The following is a 19,890-nucleotide window of genomic DNA, read 5'->3' on the forward strand; positions in this document are numbered from 1 at the left end:
TTGTTGCATTAAGCTCATTTGGAGGTACCTTTATCATGTCCGCATGTATTTGACAGCGATGGCATTTTCGGACATACTGGATGCAGTCTGTTTCCATAATCATCCAAAAGTAACCAGCCCAGAGTATCTTCTTTGCTAAGACAAAACCGTTTATATGTGGACTGTAGGTCCCAGCATGAATTTCCTCTAGTAGCCTGGATGCTTCTTTTGTGTCGACACGCCTTAGTAATCCCAAATCAGGAGTCCTACTATACATGATTCCTCCACTGTGAAAGAAGTTGTTGGACAATCTTTGAAGTGTGCACTTTTGAGTAGGATTTGCGAGCTCTGGGTACTCTCCTTTTGACAAATATTCCTCGATATCATGAAACCAAGGCTTTCTGTCTGCTTCTTCTTCAACATAGGCACAATAAGCTAGCTAATCATGGATCTTTACTAGAATGGGATCAATGAAATTCTTGTCTGGATGTTGTATCGTAGATGACAGGTTAGCCAATGCGTCGGTGAACTCATTCTGGACTCTGGGAACATGTTGGAACTCCGTCTTCGTGAACCTTTTCCTCACCTCCTATACATGATGCAAATATGGGAGTATCTTGGAGTTCTTGGTTGACCATTCTTCTCATACCTGATGTATAAGTATGTCTGAATCTCCAATTACTAGCAACTCTTGAACATTCAGTCAATGGCCATTTTGAGCCCTAGGATGCAGGCTTCATACTCTGCCATGTTGAACGGGAACCTGAGTTTGGCGGACACTAGATAATGCTGATTGGTTTCTGATACTAGGACTGCTCCTATGCCAACTCCTTTGAAGTTTGCCGCTCCATTGAAAAACATTCTCCAACAATCATAGGATTTTGCAATGTCTTCTCCTATGAATGATACCTCTTCATCAGGAAAATACGTTTTTAGGAGTTCGTAGTCTCCATCTACGGGATTCTCAGCAAGGTGGTCTGCTAGCACTTGTACCTTGATTTCTTTATGAGTTACGTAGACAATGTCGAAATCACTCAACATGATTTGCCACTTGGCTAGCTTGCCAGTGGGCATGGGCTTCTGAAAGATGTACTTCAAAGGATCCATCCTTGATATGAGATATGTAGTATAGGCACAAAATTAGTGCCTTAGCTTCTGAGCTACCTAGGTCAAAGCACAATAGGTACGCTCTACCGGGCCTTGTACGGGGTGAACTTCTAACTGAGATAGTAAATGGCCTTCTCTTTCCTCCCCGTTTCATCATGCTACCCCAGAATGCAACTGAAAGCTCTATCCAATACTACAAGGTAGAGTAATAAGGGTCTATCTGGCTCGGGTGGGACCAAGACTGGTGGTGATGAGAAGTACTCCTTGATTCTGTCGAAGGCCCTTTGGCAGTCATCAGTCCATTTGGTAGCGGCGTCCTTCTTCAACATCTTAAAGATTGGCTCACAAATAACCGTAGATTGTGCTATGAATCGGCTGATGTAATTGAGCCTTCCCAAGAAACTCATCACATCATTCTTGTTCTTTGGTGGTGGCAATGCTTGAATAGCTTTGACTTTTGATGGATCTAGTTCTATTCCTCGATGACTCACAATAAATCCAAGTAATTTCCCAGCAGGAACTCCAAATGCGCATTTTACGGGAGGTTGTACCTCTGCAATCTATTAAAGAACTTCCTCAAATCTTCCATGTGATCAGTGGCCTTATTGGACTTGATGATGATATCATCTACATATACCTTAATCTCCTGGTGTATCATATCATGAAAAATGGTAGTCATGGCCCTCATGTAGGTGGACCCTGCATTCTTTAGGCCGAACGACATCATCTTTTAACAGTACATTCCCCATGACGTAATGAAAGCCATTTTCTCTACATCTTTTTCATCCATCCAGATCTGATGATAACCCATGAAACAATCTACAAATGACTGCAACTCGTGCTTGGTGCAATTGTCAATCAGGATGTGTATGTTCGGCAAAGGGAAGTCGTCTTTTGGACTGGCCCGGTTGAGATACCGGTAGTCGACACAGACTTTGACCTTCCCATCCTTCTTTGGCACTAGCACGACGTTGGCTAGCCATGTCGGGTATTCTACTACCCTGAGAACCTTAGCTTTGACTTGCTTAGTGACTTCTTCCTTGATTTTCAAACTCATATCAGGCTTGAATTTTCTGAGCTTTTGCTTTACCGAAGGACATGTCGGATCGGTTGGTACTTTATGATCCACAATAGACGTACTCAGACCAGTCATGTCATCATACGACCAGGCGAATATGTCCTCATATTCCTTTAGAAATTCTATGTATTCCTTCTTTTCTGATGGCGATAAGTGGACGTTGACTTGTGTTTCCTTGATGTTTTTTGCATCTCCCAATTTAACAATTTCTGTCTCGTCTAGGTTGGACTTAGGTCTATTCTCAAAGTTCTCAACTTCTTTGACAATCTCATCTGGTATGTCATCTTCCTCTGAATCAATGTCCGTTTGTTGCGTTGTCTCATTGCATGTCACAGTCATTGGTTCATCAAGATAAGTAATAGTAATGTTGTATAATTAAAGTAATGAGAGAAAAATAACAATGAGTGTTGATTCACAAGAAAAGTCAAAATGCTTCGATAAATTGCATAACTGTTTTGAGCATTGAAGATCTTATTGCGGGAATTAAAAATGCGAAAAGAAAATCATTTATTAAATAAAAATAGTGCATGGTGCTTGTTTTAGCCTTGCTACCCCAAGGCTCGTCGGGCTCTGGTTGTCTTGATAGTCCTGTTATTGAGGCGTGCCCTCTGCTCACAACCGGTATGGAAAGGCCTTCCTCTCCCTCCTCCTCGAGAACAACGCAACAGTCTATGTCATTGTCTTCTAGGAACAAGTTCTTCACTGTGGCCAGGGCTTCTTCGTCCTCTGACTAATAAACAATATCTGCCTACTAGATAGTCTGCTCCAAACACGGTATTGGCTGCTCCAGTGGGTAGTAAGGACCGCGCTATGGTGGTGACCAGTTTTTGAATTCTTCCCAGGTGTACTCATATCCCAAACCGAAAGTGGTGCCATGTTTCTTGAGCTTTATGGTCTTAGCAATTCCTTGGAGGTTCTTTCTGAGCCCCTTGCCAGGTTCGTACCCACTCCAGTTCAGTATAATCTCGATTTTGTTATCCCACCATTTATCTTTATCAACAGCATTTACCCTTTAAGTGTGGTGGTAAGTCTCTCCACCTAACTTCCTTCTTCCTTCGATTGCCGGAATGGTCTGGCGACTGTATATAGGGTTTCTATCGCTATCGTGAATGATCACCTCTTGATGATTCCATTCTAATTTTACTGTCTGATGCAGCGTTGATGCTATGGCCCCAGCAGCATGAATCCATGGTCATCCCTGCAGCAAGTTGTAAGACGCTGGTACATCTATTATTTGGAAATCGACCTCGAATCAGGTTGGTCCCATATGTAAGCATAGAATAACCTTCAGGTGGCTGGCAGCTCGTCCTCGTGAAAGGTAATCTTATGCCTCTCCAACACTTGTCATACCATGTTTTCCATCTCCCCTCCAGTGATATTACTTGGTACGTATGCTTCACTCAGCACCATTATTCGAGCATTCTTGTGTGCCTCAGAATTTTGTAGCAAAGAAACAATGGAGATTTGCGCTGGTGTTTTGTTCAACTGGTCGATGACCGAGTATTCCTTGGCCTATATCTTTCTCCAAAGATTGTCAAGACCTGTCTCAATAGTGGGTGGCCAGTTGGAGGCCTGCTTGCTTAACTCAGCTAGATGTTTAGGTGTATAGACTCTACCAGTTCTTGTCATACCCTGTGCTGCAACAGTCCCTTCTAACCTGACCTTGCCTTTCCTCATTGCCTCGACTATATAGTCCCAGGGTACAACCTTTGTGTGGAATGGTGTCATGGTCAACATCGCCACTAGGATTGGCGTGGCTACCCTTACTCCGAACGGAGCATGTGCATTGGGTGGTAAAACTACAACTTCAAACAGCGTGGGTGCATTCGCCGGAGACATGAATTCGACCTCAATTGTTGTTGGTGTCTTTGTAGACGATGTCTCTTCAAACTCGAGTGGTACAGACATATTTACTTCAGTGTCCCCAGACGGTTGAATATGGACTATGATTAGATTAAGAGTAACTTTGGCTTCTTTGGGTCATCACCTCCTGCGATCAACCCGATTGACCCTTCGGGATCCCAATCATCCTCTATTTCAATCCTGTAGACACCTCCACCTTTGTGGTCTAGCAGAGGGTTGTTACGGACATTATGAGTGGGTTCATTTGCCATAATAATCTTGTTATAAATTAAAGTCTGGATCTTGTCTTTCAAGGAACGACATTTGTTGATGGTGTGCCTTTTTATGCGGGAGTGGTATGCACAGGATTTGTTTGGGTTAACTCACTGAGAAGGGTTCTCAGGAGTTACAGTAGGTATAGGGGTGATATAACCAGCATCTTTGAGCCTCTCGTACAACTGGTCAATGGGTTCATCAATGGCCATATATTATTTTGGAGGCCTGCGATCAAAATTAGGTTGGGGTCTAGGGAAGTTTTGGCGTGCAAGAGGTGATTGATAGTGGGGATGGTTGAACATTATAGGTTTCATAGACATGAGTAGGTTTGGAGTATCTGGGTGAAGTAGGTTGATATGTGGGAGGTGGAGGTTATGGATAAGTGGGTGGTGGAGCTTGGTATAAGGGTGAAGGTGTTTGGTAATTTGGGATTGGCTGATATATGAGTGAAGGTGTTGGGTAAGTCTGGTATTTAAGGGGGTGATTTGGTTCTCTGTGAAACCATTACGGCCCCTACATCCCTTTTCTTGGACACACCACTAGATTGTAAGGCCTTATTTGTAGCTTGTAAGGCCTCAAAGTTTGTAACCATTCCCCTTTTGAAACCCTCTTCTATCCTTTCACCCAATTTGATAATGTCGGAGAATTTGTAGCTCTCGATCATCATTAATTGTTCATAATACTGTGGGTCTTGAGCCCGGAAAAAACATTTTGTTCATCTATTCTTCCTCTAGGGGCAGGGCTAACCTTAGCTGCTTCGGACCTCCAGCGAGTAGTATACTCACAAAATGTTTTTGTATGCTTCTTCTTTAGATTCTGAATATAGAACACATCTGGTGCATTTTCTGTGTTAAACTTGAACATGTTCATAAAGTCGGACGCCATGCTTACCCAGCTTGACCACTTTTTTGGATCTTGGCTGATGTACGAGGAAAGCGCATCTCCTTTCACACTGCTCATGAACAGCTTCATGCGAATTCTCTCGTCTTTCCCTACTCCAACCATCTTGTCCCAGTACGTCCTTAAATGAACCCTTGGATCACTTGTACCGTCAAACATTTCTAACTTCGGAGGTTTGTACCCCTGGGGCAGTTCGACGTCGGGCTGTATGCAAAGATCTTCATAGTTCAGCCCCTCAATTCCTATGCGTCCTTCAACGCCTTGAATCCGGATAGTCAACTGCTTAAGTTCCTCAACCAAGTTCCTGATGAGCAGGTCTTTTTCATCAGACTCAGATGTGCTTGAGATAAGTTAGGTAGAGTGTGGCATGGTCTCCATATAGATAGGGGTGTTATGGTGGGTGTGAAAGTGGTTATTTGTGGAGTTTTGGAGTTCTAGGATGAGTAGTGGAGTGTTGTTTGGGATATGGCAGGTGTTGCATTTTGTCTTTGGTGGAATAGTGTGAAGAGAGGGATGATTCTGTTGCTTTGGGATGTTTTGAGGTGGTGTGTAGGGTTTTGAGTATTGGGAAAGGTGATATCTAGGGTGCTGAGGGAAAATGACAGGCTTGCTAGATTCCGAACTTGATCGAGCTCTTCTTGGAATTTCAACAACTTTTGCTCAAGTTGGGACACATTCTCCTTAGGAACCTTAGTACCATGGCCATTGGTGGCCTCTACCCATTCATTTAAATTCTCCTTTCTGGCATTGTTCAAATCATCCATTTTGCCTTTGTTCTTGTTTTTGACAGGACTAAGAGGAGGAGTGGGTGGAGGGCCCCTAGATCTCGTGGAATAGGATGATATTGCCAGATTGCACGAACTAACCTTTAGGGAAAGGGAAAAAAACAAAACAAAGAATAAAACAAAAAGGTAACCAAGATAGTGAGGATCATAAAAAGTATTGCAGTATTTAAACACATAGTGCGGGAATTTAAATCGTGTCCTAATTTGGGACCTCTTTGTGCCCGAGGTAGGCCTAGCGACAAATTGTTTTGGAGAACTTAGAATGCTAAATGCCTCATTTTATTGATAGAAATAGACGAATCCTAAATCGACACTAAATAAACAGGAAATGAAAGTCACTAATGGCCACGGCCTTATTACATTTATAAAGAAAAGATAAACTCCTATCTATTTGGTCCTAGAAGGACCTTCCCCAGATTCGACATCCTTGGCTCCGTCGAACAACTTTCCCAACTAGCAAAGTCCCAGCAACAGGTGTGCTCTGGCTAGGTGTCCGCCTTCTGTCCCTTTAGCATTTTGACCATCTTCGACCCTTTTGAGAATATTTCTCTCCAATTACACTATGCCTCGCTCTAAGTATCCTAGTCGTATGTTGGCACTGACAGCCATGTCCTTCCATTCCTCAATCAGCTTCTGTTGGACTCTTGTATTTTGTGGTGTTCACTTTCGCACTCACAGATCCTTTTGCACAGCTGGTTGTATTTGACTTGTGCCTCAGCCCTTTCATCTATAATCCTATGGCCTCGAGCAAACCCCGGCTGGCCAAGACCATCATGATTGTCTTCCAGCCAACCTAAGTAGAAAGGAGCGCAACCAGCATGATACTTGTCTGGTTCGATGGTATCTCTCCCCATTATGATCTTGCAGTGCCACATATGCTTAGCTTGGCACTTGTAAGGGCGATTATCATTTTGGAAGTCAGGCTGGAAATGACTCATCTTGTCGACCCTGGGAATAACCTGCTTCCTAATAGCTTGCCTCACAACTCGGAGAGGGATGTAAGGGTATGTCCCTCTCAGACCAATTAATATCATGAAAGGTGCATCTCTGGATCGCGCGATGAACTTCTCAGTCAGAAACCACTCGAACATCCATTGGACCCGTTCCTCAGTCAGATTATCAAATAGCTTAACCCATCCTTTGGCATCCTCCGACTGAGCGAACATATTGGGGATGTAATTCATTTGCCTTGGATGATGGAAAGCGATGTGATCATCCTAGTCCCTTCGCTGAATTTCTTGTCGGTATTTGCCCTTTTAGAGGTGCTCCATGAGCCAGAGTTGAAGTAATAAATTGCAGCCTTCGAAGTGTTTTGCTCCTCGTTGACACTTCTTCAAGGCTCGATATATGTCTGCAATAATCATGGGCACGATGTTGAATGGCTGCCCACCAATCCCTTCCATTAGGGTCTTAGTTACCATAGCTAGCCTGGTGTGGATTCTTTCTTTCTTCATCAGAAACACGATCACCCCCAGCAAACAAAACATGAAGACGAAGATCATTCGATAGACGTGCCCCAAAGATGTGATGGCAAACTCGTCAGGGTAGGTATGGTAGGATTTGCTGTGACCGTACCTTTCATACAAATAGTCAAAAGGAATGTAGGATTCATTTAAACATGTCAATTCTGGATTCTTCTTTAAACACATCATTTTGAGGAAACCCCTGCCTTTGCGGTTCTCAAGCATCAGCGGACCCAGAGTTTCCCATACTAGACCAGTCAATCCTCCTATCTCCTCTAGAAAGGGTGTCATTTCAATGTCCTTAAAGCGGAATACAGCCCTTTCACAATCCGAAAACAATGTGGCAGCTTCTATGATCTTGTTATTAGGTTGGAACTCCAGAAGGGATGGTAGATTTCCCAGATATTTTTGGACGAGGGTTTGATCACTAGAGTGAAGATCTTTCTACCAACTTAGCAGTCTTGGGTGGATGTTGGTGACCATGCCGAATCTAGGGACTTCGTGCCTCATATTTCTGCAAAATAAAAGGGTTAGGCCCTTACCCCCACCAGACTCGACTATTTAATATCAACAATTGGCATAAAGCTTTTAGTTTTCCAAATAAATACACAAAACATGGTGGTGTCCATTTGGGTTTAGGGAAACCCGGTGGACTTTGGACAAGGCTATCTTAAAGGACCATTATGTGGACAACATAACTGACTCAACTAGGTTTGACCATGATGCATGCACAATTTGAACAGAGTAAAGTTTCTATGGGGTTTTAGACTGGTACCCTTGAGCGGACAACTCAAGAGGGAAGGCACGGAACTGTCGACTACACCGCTGATCAACTTGTTTTACCGCAAATATACCTTTTCGAATTTAGGGGGTTAGCGCAACCACTCATTATAAGCGTTGCTATGGTATTTGTTTGGCACGAGGGGAGTATGATGTTGAGCATGATTATGCAATAATTAAAACATGTTGGCATGTATTTACACGTTAAGAAAGCGATAAATACAATAGTTTCTTAATTTAAAGCGGTAATAAAGGAAAGAAACAAGAAGACATGTCAGTTTTACAGTTGAAAATGATATTAAATGCTTAAAGGAATTAAACAAGTAATTGAACATAAAGAGGTACAAATTCACAAGACAATATGAAGTGGTAAAAGCCTAATATCCCCAGCGGGGTCGCCATGCTGTCGCGCCCCCTTTTTCCCTCTTTGCATCGGAAAATCGGGTTTATGAAATGTTTGGGTGTAGGACAACTTATTCCTTTTGAGAAATGGGTTTTGCATTTGAAGAGTCACCACCTAAAGAGTTAAGGTACATTATGACACCTATAAAGTTCATTTCTAAGTTTGTTAGATAACCAGAGATAGGGTAAGGGCTTGAAATTATCCTAAGGGGAAGGTGTTAGGTACCCCTCAGGATCCACTAGTGTGGTTCCCGGCCATACAACTTTGTGAATTTGTACAATTAGCAAATAGACAAGTATAGGCTCAAGTAGTAGGGGATTTAGGTTTAAACACATAAGGGTTTGAAAGAACAATCATTAAAGGAGAATTTTGAAATAGAGTTACATTTTTTACAAATACTTGAAAATATAAAAGGAGAGAGGGGTCCTAGGTTTATTTATAATATGGATCACATCAATGCGATACCCGGTATGACACTCCTCAGAAGAGGGGATACATGTGGTATTAGCGCACCGGTCATCATATCCATATCTACCCTTCCCACCCGTTAAGGTATAAAAGCGCGGATTGGTCTCGACCTCTATGGCATGTTATTACCCGTCTCATTCCTAACAGTACCGGAGGAATTGAGGACTACTATTCCTATAAGAGGGAGGATTTTAGGCAGACTCTTAGGTTTTAAAGGTAAAAGACTAAGGCGACATTCAAAACACATATGATTGTATATTAGGGAAAAACATGTAAGGAACCAAAAGGCTCATATATACCTCCTCAAGTAAAGCATATAAGTAGCATGACTCAAACACATTTAAGGTCAGAATTTAAAAATACTAAGACAGGAGAATTTTAGTTGTTGAAGCAGACCAGTTTATTACATAACTAAGATAAGAAGTCCGAATCAGGCCTGCCTGGTGGTTGTAGCAGTTACTAATTAACAAAGGCGGATTCAGTTTTATTGTTATCACTTAAGGCTTTCCTAAGTGTGTTGGTGATATCCTATAAGCATGATGTCTATTACTGATTCAGAATGTAGCAAAGTAGTAACAGTTTTAAAAGAGCGATTTGGGATCCTATAGGCATGCTTTCTAAACCGTATTAATAAAAGGAGTAGGTTGTCTAAAACTAATTCAGAACGGTACGAGTCAAACTGTTTTAAATTAGACTGGTTTCAGATCCTATAATCATGATCTCTATCATTGCTGATTTTTTAATTCCTATAGACATGATATCTTGTTGAATGTGAAACGAAGCAGGTAGGATTTTGCTAGAAATTCCTATAGGCATGGTTTCTATGAAAATACTGATTTCAACCTTATGAACATAATATCTGATTATAGTCATTTAGATCATATAGTCATGGTGTCTAAGTGTGGTAATAAAACATGCAGAATTTAAAACAGGTCTTATATGCATGTTATATAGATGTAGAATTAAAACATGTAGAATTTAAAGAAACAGATCCTATAGGCATGTTCTCTATCCTTCTAATAGCTAAACATGCATAATTACCCATCTTTTTTTCACTAGCCAACCCCAGTATTTGTTACAAATTATTATAGACCAAATACTGAATTACATCAGAATAGTGTAAAACAAGAAGTTACAACCAGATGAAGCCTGATTCTTGACTTCATCTCTGAGTTATGGAATAAACCACCTCAAGCACCACTTGTTTCAAAGCCTTTCTCAGACTTGGGTGTGTCAAAGTTCCATAAGGCTCTCAAGGGACCCCGGGCAGTGCTTACACCCAGGTTTTCATAACCAGATAGAGATGAGTGCAGTGTGGAAGGGCCAACCCTTATGTGTCCAAGTTTAGAGGGAGCTCATAGGTCCCAAGGCAAGGCTTACACAAGAGGAGCAGAACCTAAGTTCTAAGAAAGTAGTGGAAGTGCAGAAACAAATACTTTTTTAAAACTGGGTTGAGAATAGTAAGGGGTAAGGGTGATTTGAAAACAGTAGTGGTAAAATATAAATTACACAGAATCAGTAATTGCACAAAAAGGGTTAGGTTTGGGATATGCACAGTAATAGCTGATGCTGGCATGTCCACAAACCAGCCAGAGAACACAAACACAAAGAGGGGATGTAGGGTTTGGGATTCATACACATAGGGGAGCATTAATTAAAAGAGGCAGGGAACATATTTCACATGCTAGTAATGTAACTTGATTACAGAAACATCAGCAAAGTAGACAAGAATTAGAGAAGTTGGGACAATTAAAGAAACATGTTGTTGTTGATGCTTGAAGATTAACTAGGACATACCAGTAATAAGCAAAGTGCAAAAAGAAAAAGTGAGCAAATTTCCACAGCCTAGCCTTGGCTTTAAGCAGGCTAGGCAAAGCAGTAACACAAGGAGTAGTAGAGAAAAGAGAGAGAGTTTTGAGTGAAGTGTGTGTTCTGAACTCAGATGGTTCGTTCGTGTCTTTGAAAGAAAAGAAAATGGATATTCATAGTTCTGAAAACATGTGAAGAATAAGGTAATAAGTAATGCTTTAAAACAAATATATAAACAATCACAAGTCAGAATCAATTACACAAGTGATTTCTTTTAATTAAGGAATCATTATTTAACGGGTAGTAACAGGTTCAAATAAGGAAAGAAATCAGTTTGATTATTGCCATATAAGGGATAGTAAAAGCATGCTGTGAGCAATTAAGTCTAAGTAGAAAAATATGCTTGTTTTTGGAAAAGGATTCAACAAGGTAAAACCTCACAGTAAAGGGAAAGGAATCAATTAATTTTAAACAGGCGAGTGAAATGAAGGCTCATATAAGAAAAGTTTTTGAAATCAATCACAAAATCAAGGTCAATCAAGGAAGAAACATACTTTTGTACTTCAGTATATAAATAAAGTGAACAGAAACATCAGACATGTGAGGCCAAGCACATTGGCAAAAGAAACAGCATACAATAGTAACAGAAATAAGCATAGGATTCGGTAGTGAATAAAGTTAGATAGTCAAGGCTCACACGTATAGACAAAGTGAAGAAGAGAGTCAAAACAAGTACAGGTCTCACGGTAACAAGTGAGGAAACCTTTTGAGAAATCAGGGTTTCAATAATGGTCGAGTTTAAAAGATAGTAAAACTCAAAATCAGATGAATCACATAAAGAAAAAGAGAGTCTGAAACAAGGAAACTTAAATCGAGTCAAGTATTCAAACAAACAATTTCATACCCAAAGACCTATGGTTTTCAACAATAATCGAGTTTAAAATATGGTAAAACAAATAAGTCAAACAAGAACGAGGAACTTAATCGAACCAGTACACAAAACAAATAGTTTCAAAGCTCGAAGGAGACAAAAAAGAATTAGGGTTTTCAACATGCTGACTCAGATAGAAGAACAACATGAGTAAAACATAGCAAAATCACAAACAACATTAAAAAGCGGAGAAAAGATCTTTTGAAAAACTTAGAGGAAACCTTAACGAAAAGTTTTTTTGAAAGAAAAGTTGAAGAACTTTCGAGAAAAACATTTAAACATTCATAGCAAGTACAGATCTAAAATAGGCCTGAAAGAAAATCAAAAGACTTAATGATTAGGGTTTTGAAAAACCCAGAAGAGGTGAGTAAGGCCTTGAAAGTTTCCGATCTAACCAGGAAAATCAAGGATCTGCCATGAAAGGCCATGGATGGCCGGAGAAAGGTCGTGGATGGCCGGAGAAAATCCATGAATAGCAGTCGAGCAAGGACTGGACCAGATTCCATTGATGACTGGCCATGAAACCACAGAAACAAACACCCAGGAGCCATAGGAGGCCATTACACATCTCAAATGGCCATGGGGGGCCATGGATTAGGCAGGGTTTAGGGCAGATTAGTGTGGGGATAGATGGCGGCGGCTAGGGTTCATGAGGTTTCAGAGAGAGGTGAGAGAGAAGAGGGATTCAGAGACGGCGGTTGCTAAGAAATGAAGTAGGGTAAGGGGTCGTTTGGGGTTAAAAAAGGAAAGGGCATATAGTGGTCGTTGATCTAAATGATCAATGGCTAGGATTAAAGGGGTTAGGTGTGGATCCGGGTTTGGGTAGGTTTAATTGGGTTAGTGGTCGGGTTTAAACGAAATTGGTCCGGGTAATTCGGTCTGATTTGGGGTTCATATTAGGCTACAATTGGAATGAAATTGGGCTATTATTTAAATAGCCAATTTTCCACTTTTAAAATTATAAAAAATAGTAACTTAATTTTTGGAAAAAATTGAAAGCACTAAAATGATTTATAAAATATAATTAATAATTTAAAAATACTGGACTTAATTTTATGAATATAAAATACAATTGAATCTTAAAACGTATAATATTGCAATTATATGCAATTTAGCTTAAACATACTGTATAATTCTGTAGAAATATGCAAAAAAATTACCTTTACAAAATTTTGGAATTAACATAAATATAAAAGTCCAATAAAGGAATTAACCAAATAATAATTTTGGAAACAATTATTGGGGTTTTTAAGGATAATAGAGGGAAATAAAATGATTTAACAACCTTTACAAAAATTATGAAAAAATAATAAACATTTGGATATGCTTACATATGCATATATATACCATTTTGAAGGGTATTTTGCATATTGAAAATATATAGGGATAAATTGGGTATCAACAATACCAGTATACATGGCAAGAGTATGATGATTGGTCGCCTCCACGGCGTGGACCTTATTACCCTCTCGAGCAACCAGTGCCACATCTGGGTTAGACTTTTCACCAGGCTAATACAATATGGGGAATTGCATAAGAAGAAGCTTTAGATGGACTGATGAATTTGTTCCTAGAGGACGAGGATATGGATTGCAGTGCGATAATTGAGGAGGGGGGGAAGAAGGCCTCACCATTCAAGACTGTGGAGAAAGGAGCTGTTTTCAGGAATTGGACTGCCACACCATCCCCGGCCCGCCGAGTCCTTGGGTAGCTTGGCATTTAGCCTAAATTTGTTTCTATAGCCATACTGGGCATTTCAGATGTCTTCAATAATTTTGTTTTAAAGACGCATTTTGTTTTAAAATAATTGCTCGATTCGTCGAGCCGTACTTGTTTTGGGATATTTTCAATTTTTATCAATGCATGGCTATTATTATTTATTATTATCTTTCACACTTTTCTTTATACAACATTATTATTACTTTTCCTGATGAACCGATGACTGTGACATGTAATGAGACAATGCAACATAAGGATAGTCACTCAGATGAAGAAGATGAAATACCTGAGGAAATTGTCAGAGAAGTTGAGAAGTTTGAGAATAAACCTAAGTCCAACCTGGACGAAACTGAAGCAGTAAACTTGGGAGATGCCAAAACCGTCAAAGAGACTCGCATAAGCATTCACTTATCTCCAACAGAGAAGGAGGAGTACATTAATTTCTTGAAGGAATATGAGGATATATTTTCATGATCATATGATGACATGACCGGTCTAAGCATATCCATAGTAGCTCACAAGTTGCCTACCAATCCACTGTGTCCGCCAGTAAAATAGAAACTCAGAAAGTTCAAACCAGACATGAGCCTGAAAATTAAGGAGGAAGTCACTAAGCAGATCAAATCCAAAGTCCACAAGGTATTTGAGTACCCAACCTGGCTAGCTAACACTGTACCAGTTCCAAAGAAAGATAGGAAAGTCAGAGTATGTGTTGACTATCAAGACTTAAACAGAGCAAGTGTTACATCTCGCGTTTTTCGTACGTTAAGGTTTCGCCTTCAGTAAATTGACATAGACTCGGGGATGAGATCATCTTTACGTTAATGTATTTACGGTATTTATAACAAGCGATAAATAAGTGTCATGAAGGACAAAAGATGCACGAATTAGAGAAAACGAGTTTCGTTGAAAATGGCCAAGTTTGGATAATATACGGATCAAGTAATAATACCCGATAATTATAAACTAGTGCAAGGTACCATATGACCACAGTAATGTAATATATAAAGTATATATAAAGTATTTTGAAAATAAATAGAACTTTAAGTAATTTGTGATTATTTTTGAATTATGCGGGTAATTGGTTAATTATCGGGTAACAGAACATTATCCGGTTAACTAATAAGTGGATAAAAAATTAATTAAATAACCCACCCCTACTCCTCACATAGCAGTATGCCACATCCGAGCATATGACTCATAGTCATATATGCGTGTAACGTGTAAAGTTATTTTATGACTCATAAAAATGAGTCACTTTAAAGACTTGTTTTAAAGTCTAACGTGAAAAGACTTGAATTTCAAAGAGTCACTTTTTTGATTCTTGACAATGAATCAAAGGAATCAAAAAATGTTTCCCTCTAAGACTTGAAAGAACCAGAAACATTTTCCTTTCAAATTCTCAAAGAAACCAAATTTGCTTCATTTTATATCTTTGGGCTTGAAACCAAGACTTGAGGTTTGAAACTAAAAATCTGTTATTTAGACAAGAACTATTAAAATAGAATACTTTTCGTCCAAAAAAAAATTCAAGAACCAAGCCAAATTTTGTTACTCAAGTTCAAAAACGCATAATCTTAAAAAAAAAATTGGGTCTAAGAAAAATTCATATCCCAAAATTTACGTATATTTTGCTAGTTTCGCAAATTACATATGTTTCCTAGTTATGTAAGTTACTATATTCTTCTTATCGGGACTGCATATTTAGTTAAATATTTCCTTCTTCCGGTCAAAATAGCAAAGGGTTTACGTATATACAGTATTAAAAATATTTTCATTACCATCGAGCTATAATCGATGGGTAGGCCCCTATTGGGCAACCTCTGATCAGATGATAAGTTATATATCGAACCTACTATGGCCGAGCACTTATGAACGAGCCCAGTTGGTCGAGACACATAGCCTAGTATGGATGAGTGCATATAAGTGAGCCTACTACGGTAGAGCAGTTATATATATACCGAGCCTACTGTGGCCGAGCGCTTATGACCGAGCCCAGTTGGTCGAGATACAGAGGCTAGTATGGTCGAGCGCTTATGAGCGAGCCTACTATGGCAGAACAGATATATATATATATATATATATTCCGAGCCTTATAGGGCCGCACAACTATTTTACTCACTATATTAAGAGAGTTGAGTCTGTATCAGCAGATAAGCATATCTTCAGATTTTCTTGACTACCAGTTGATTTTAGTTATTAAATTATTAGTTCCGTTTCAGCTTCAGTATATTGCCTTACATACTCGGTACATTATTTTGTACTGACGTCACTTTCTGGGGGCGCTGCATTTCATGCATGCAGGTTCAGACAGACAGACGGGTAGACCTCCTCAGTAGGTGTTGCCCGAGCTTAGCGTTATCGGTAAGCTCCCCTTCTTTCGGAGTTGCCGAGTCTAGCAGTGTGGTGTGTATCTTGTGTATATATGTAGATAGGTTTTGGGTAGGTCAGGTCCCAGTTTCGATCATAGTACATCTATTAGTAGTGACTTGTAGATATATCCTGTCAGTTAGTACAGTATGTTGGGCTTGTAGGCCCTGTACATATATTTTGTTGGCTTGGCAGTTGTAGTAACTATGATGGCCTTGTCGGCCCAGCTTTATGTTGACATTTAGTTAGCGTTAGTCTCTATTCAATTTTATATTTTGCATCGTACATTATCTTGCAACGTGGCCCATGGACAAAGTATGATATTACAAGTTCAGAGTATCTTAGTCGCCAGTGGTAGCAAGGATAGGTGTGGCACTGGGTGCCGGTCTCGCCCCCAGGCTCGGGTCTTGACAAAAGTGGTATCAAAGCAGTTCTATCCTAGGGAGTCTACAAGCCGTGTCTAGTAGGGTCTTGTTTATAGATGTGTGGTGCACCACATTATATAAGCAAGGGACTACATGGCATTTAGGAATTGATTACCCTTCTTTCAAATCTGTATCGTGTTGTAGCATTGAGTTATAGGAAATTTGAGTTAAACTTACGTTTTGACGTTTGCATGCATGGATGCTGGTAACTAGTAATACCATGGCTAGCCATAGGAGAGAAAAAGCAGTAGGTGAGGGGACTAGCAGGGTACCCCCAGTAGATGGGGCCTAATCGGACTCGTAGGGAGACACCCCTACCCAGTGATTACCGACTCCTCCACCACCTGAGGAGATTCCTAGGGAGATCGTACATCCAGTTCCCCCTCTTCTTCCATCAGATCAGGACTTGAGGAGTGCAGTGCATTTGTTGGCACAGTTGGTAGCTACCCAGCAACAGGCTAGGGCATCCGCTAGTGCAGGACCTTTTGAGAGATCTGGGAGTTCAAGGGTCCGAGAATTTGTTGCTTTTAATCCCCTAGAGTTCACGGGGACAGATCAGAGGGAGGACCCGCCAGATTTCATAGATCAGCTTCATAGGATATTTTGGGCTATGCATGCCACGGAGAAAGAGGCAGTTGAGTTAACAGCTTTTTGACTCTGAGATTTAGCCATCCTTTGGTATGAGAGATGGGAAAGGTCTAGGGGACGTGATGCACCTCCTGCTATTTGGGATAATTTTTCAGATGCCTTCCTTGACTAGTACTTTCCACGAGAGATTTGACAGGCCCGACTCGATCAGTTTCTAGCCCTCAAGCATGGCAATATGAGTGTTCGATATAGTCTCCGTTTTGACTCATTGGCCAGATATGCACCATCCATAGTTGCTACTATACATGATAGAATCTATAGGTTTATAGCAGGGTTGGCCCTAGAGTTGACCGAGGCGTGTGCCACCGTTGCATTATAGGATAGTATGGATATCTCACGGATTCAGGCATTTGCCCAGAATATAGAGAGGGGTAGGCATCAGCAGCAGAGTATGGAAAGGACAGAGTCGGGGCAGTGTAAGAGGATGAGACTTGCCAGGTCACATGCGAAGTCTTAGGGTAGCTACAGGCCCCAGTACTTCGATCAGCCACCTCGACCTCCACCACCTCAGCTACAGGGTTGCAGGTATAGCCTCTATACTTAGTCAAGACCAGGTGAGAGCTCCCCGACATCAAGTTTGCAGCAACAACGAGATAGACATGGCCGTTTTCGCCGTGATGTGCCATTTGTGATCGAGGACACTTGGGCCAATGCCAAGCCAGTTTCAATTCTTGTTATACATATGGACGTCAAGGGAATATGATGCGAGATTGCCCAAATATAGATTCTGGGGGTATGACGCAACCAGCGAATTCAGCAACAGGATCAGCTATGTCCGTGCATCCTTTAGGGCATGAGTCTTAGTATTTGGCTGGTAGAGGTCGAGGCAAAGGTAGAGGGTCCAGTTCAGGTGGTAACCAGAATCGTATCTATGCCCTAGTAGGTCGACAGGACCAAGAATCCTCACCAGACGTTGTGACCTGTATGTTGACCATTTCTTCTCACGATGTTTATGCCTTGATAGACCCAGGATATACTTTATCATGTATTGCCACATTTGTCGCGAGGAAATTTGGTATAGTGCCTAAAATACTAAGTGATCCTTTGCGGTATCTAAACCGATCAGAGAATCGATTATCGCTAGATGCGTTTATCGAGGTTGTACGGTATCAGTTTGTGGTCGTCAGACCTCAGCCAACGTAGTTGAACTAGAGATGTTGGATTCCGATGCTATCATAGGCATGGACAGGTTGGCAGCTTGTTATGCCACGGTTGATTGTCGAGCAAAGACAACTAGATTTCATTTTCCGGGTGAGCCAGTCCTTGAATGGGTAGGTAATACAGTGACACCAAGAGGTAGGTTTATTTCCTATCTCAAGGCGAGGAAAATGATCACAAGAGGGTGCATTTATCATATTGTGCGAGTTAAAGATGCAGATGCTGAGATACCTACACTTCAGTATATTCCAGTAGTAAAGGAGTACGCAGATGTATTTCTAGATGAACTTCGAGGTAATCCTCCAGAACGAGAGATTGATTCTGGCATTGATTTGCTTCCGGGAACACAACCAATATCTATCCCTCTATATAGAATGGCACATGTCGAATTGAAAGAGTTGAAGGAGAAGTTAAAAGATTTACTGGAGGAGGGTTTCATCAAACCCAGTACCTCACTATGGGGTGCACCGGTACTATTTGTACGAAAGAAAGACGGCTCACTGAGGATGTGTATCGATTATAGGCAACTGAATAAGGTAACTATTAAGAATAAATATCCCCTTCCAAGGATATACGGCTTGTTTGATCAGTTGCAAAGAGCTAGTTGCTTTTCAAAGATAGATTTGATGTCGGGGTACCACCAGGTCAGAGTTCGAGAGAAAGATATTCCCAAGACAGCCTTTAGGACCCGATATGCCCATTTTGATTTCCTTGTTATGTCCTTCGGGTTGACGAATGCACCTGCCATATTTATGGACTTGATGAATAACCTATTCCGACCATATTTGGATCTGTTTGTGATAGTCTTTATTGACGATATTATGGTTTATTCACGTTTAGAGGATGAGCGTGTGGATCACCTACGAGCAGTACTCCAAACCCTCTATGATAATAAATTGTATGCTAAGTTTTCTAAGTGTGAGTTCTGGTTGAAGTCCGTAGCATTCTTGTGGCACGTTGTATCCGACAGAGGTATAAAGGTAGACACTCAGAAGATTGAGGCTGTGAAATCCTGCCCTAGACCTACCACTCCAACTGAGATTCGTAGCTTTATAGGCTTAGCAGGATATTATAGGAGGTTCGTAGAGGGTTTTTCTTCTCTTTCAGCACCATTAACAAAGCTGACACAGAAAGTAACTAAGTTTCAGTGGACAAAGGCCTGTGAGCAGAGTTTCCAAGAGCTTAAGAATAGGTTGACCTCAACGCTAGTTATAGCACTTCTAAAAGGTCCAGATGGTTATGCCATGTATTGCGATGCCTTAGGTGTCGGGTTAGGATGTGTCCTGATGCAACACGGGAAAGTAATTGCATATGCTTCAAGGCAGCTAAGGAAGCATGAGCGGAATTATCCAATCCACGACCTCGAATTAGCTGCAGTTGTCCATGCACTTAAGATATTGCGGCATTATTTATACGGTGTTCATGTTGATGTGTTCACAGATCATAAAATCAGTAGTATATCTTCAAGCAAAAAGAGTTGAATTTGCGACAAAGGCGATGGCTTGAGTTATTGAAAGACTACGATATTAACATTCTCTACCATCCAGGGAAAGATAATGTTATAGTAGATGCCTTAAGTCACCGATCTATGGGTAGCTTAGCACATGTAGAGGCCGAGAAAAGACAATTAACAAGAGAGATTCATCAATTGGCTTGTTTGGAGGTTCGGTTAGTAGACTCTGGCAATGGAGGAGTTGTACTCCAAATTACTGCAAAATCATCTCTCATATCTGAAGTAAAGGAGAGGCA

Source organism: Nicotiana sylvestris, chromosome 1 (assembly GCF_000393655.2).
Source record: "Nicotiana sylvestris chromosome 1, ASM39365v2, whole genome shotgun sequence".
Taxonomy (NCBI): Eukaryota; Viridiplantae; Streptophyta; class Magnoliopsida; order Solanales; family Solanaceae; genus Nicotiana; species Nicotiana sylvestris.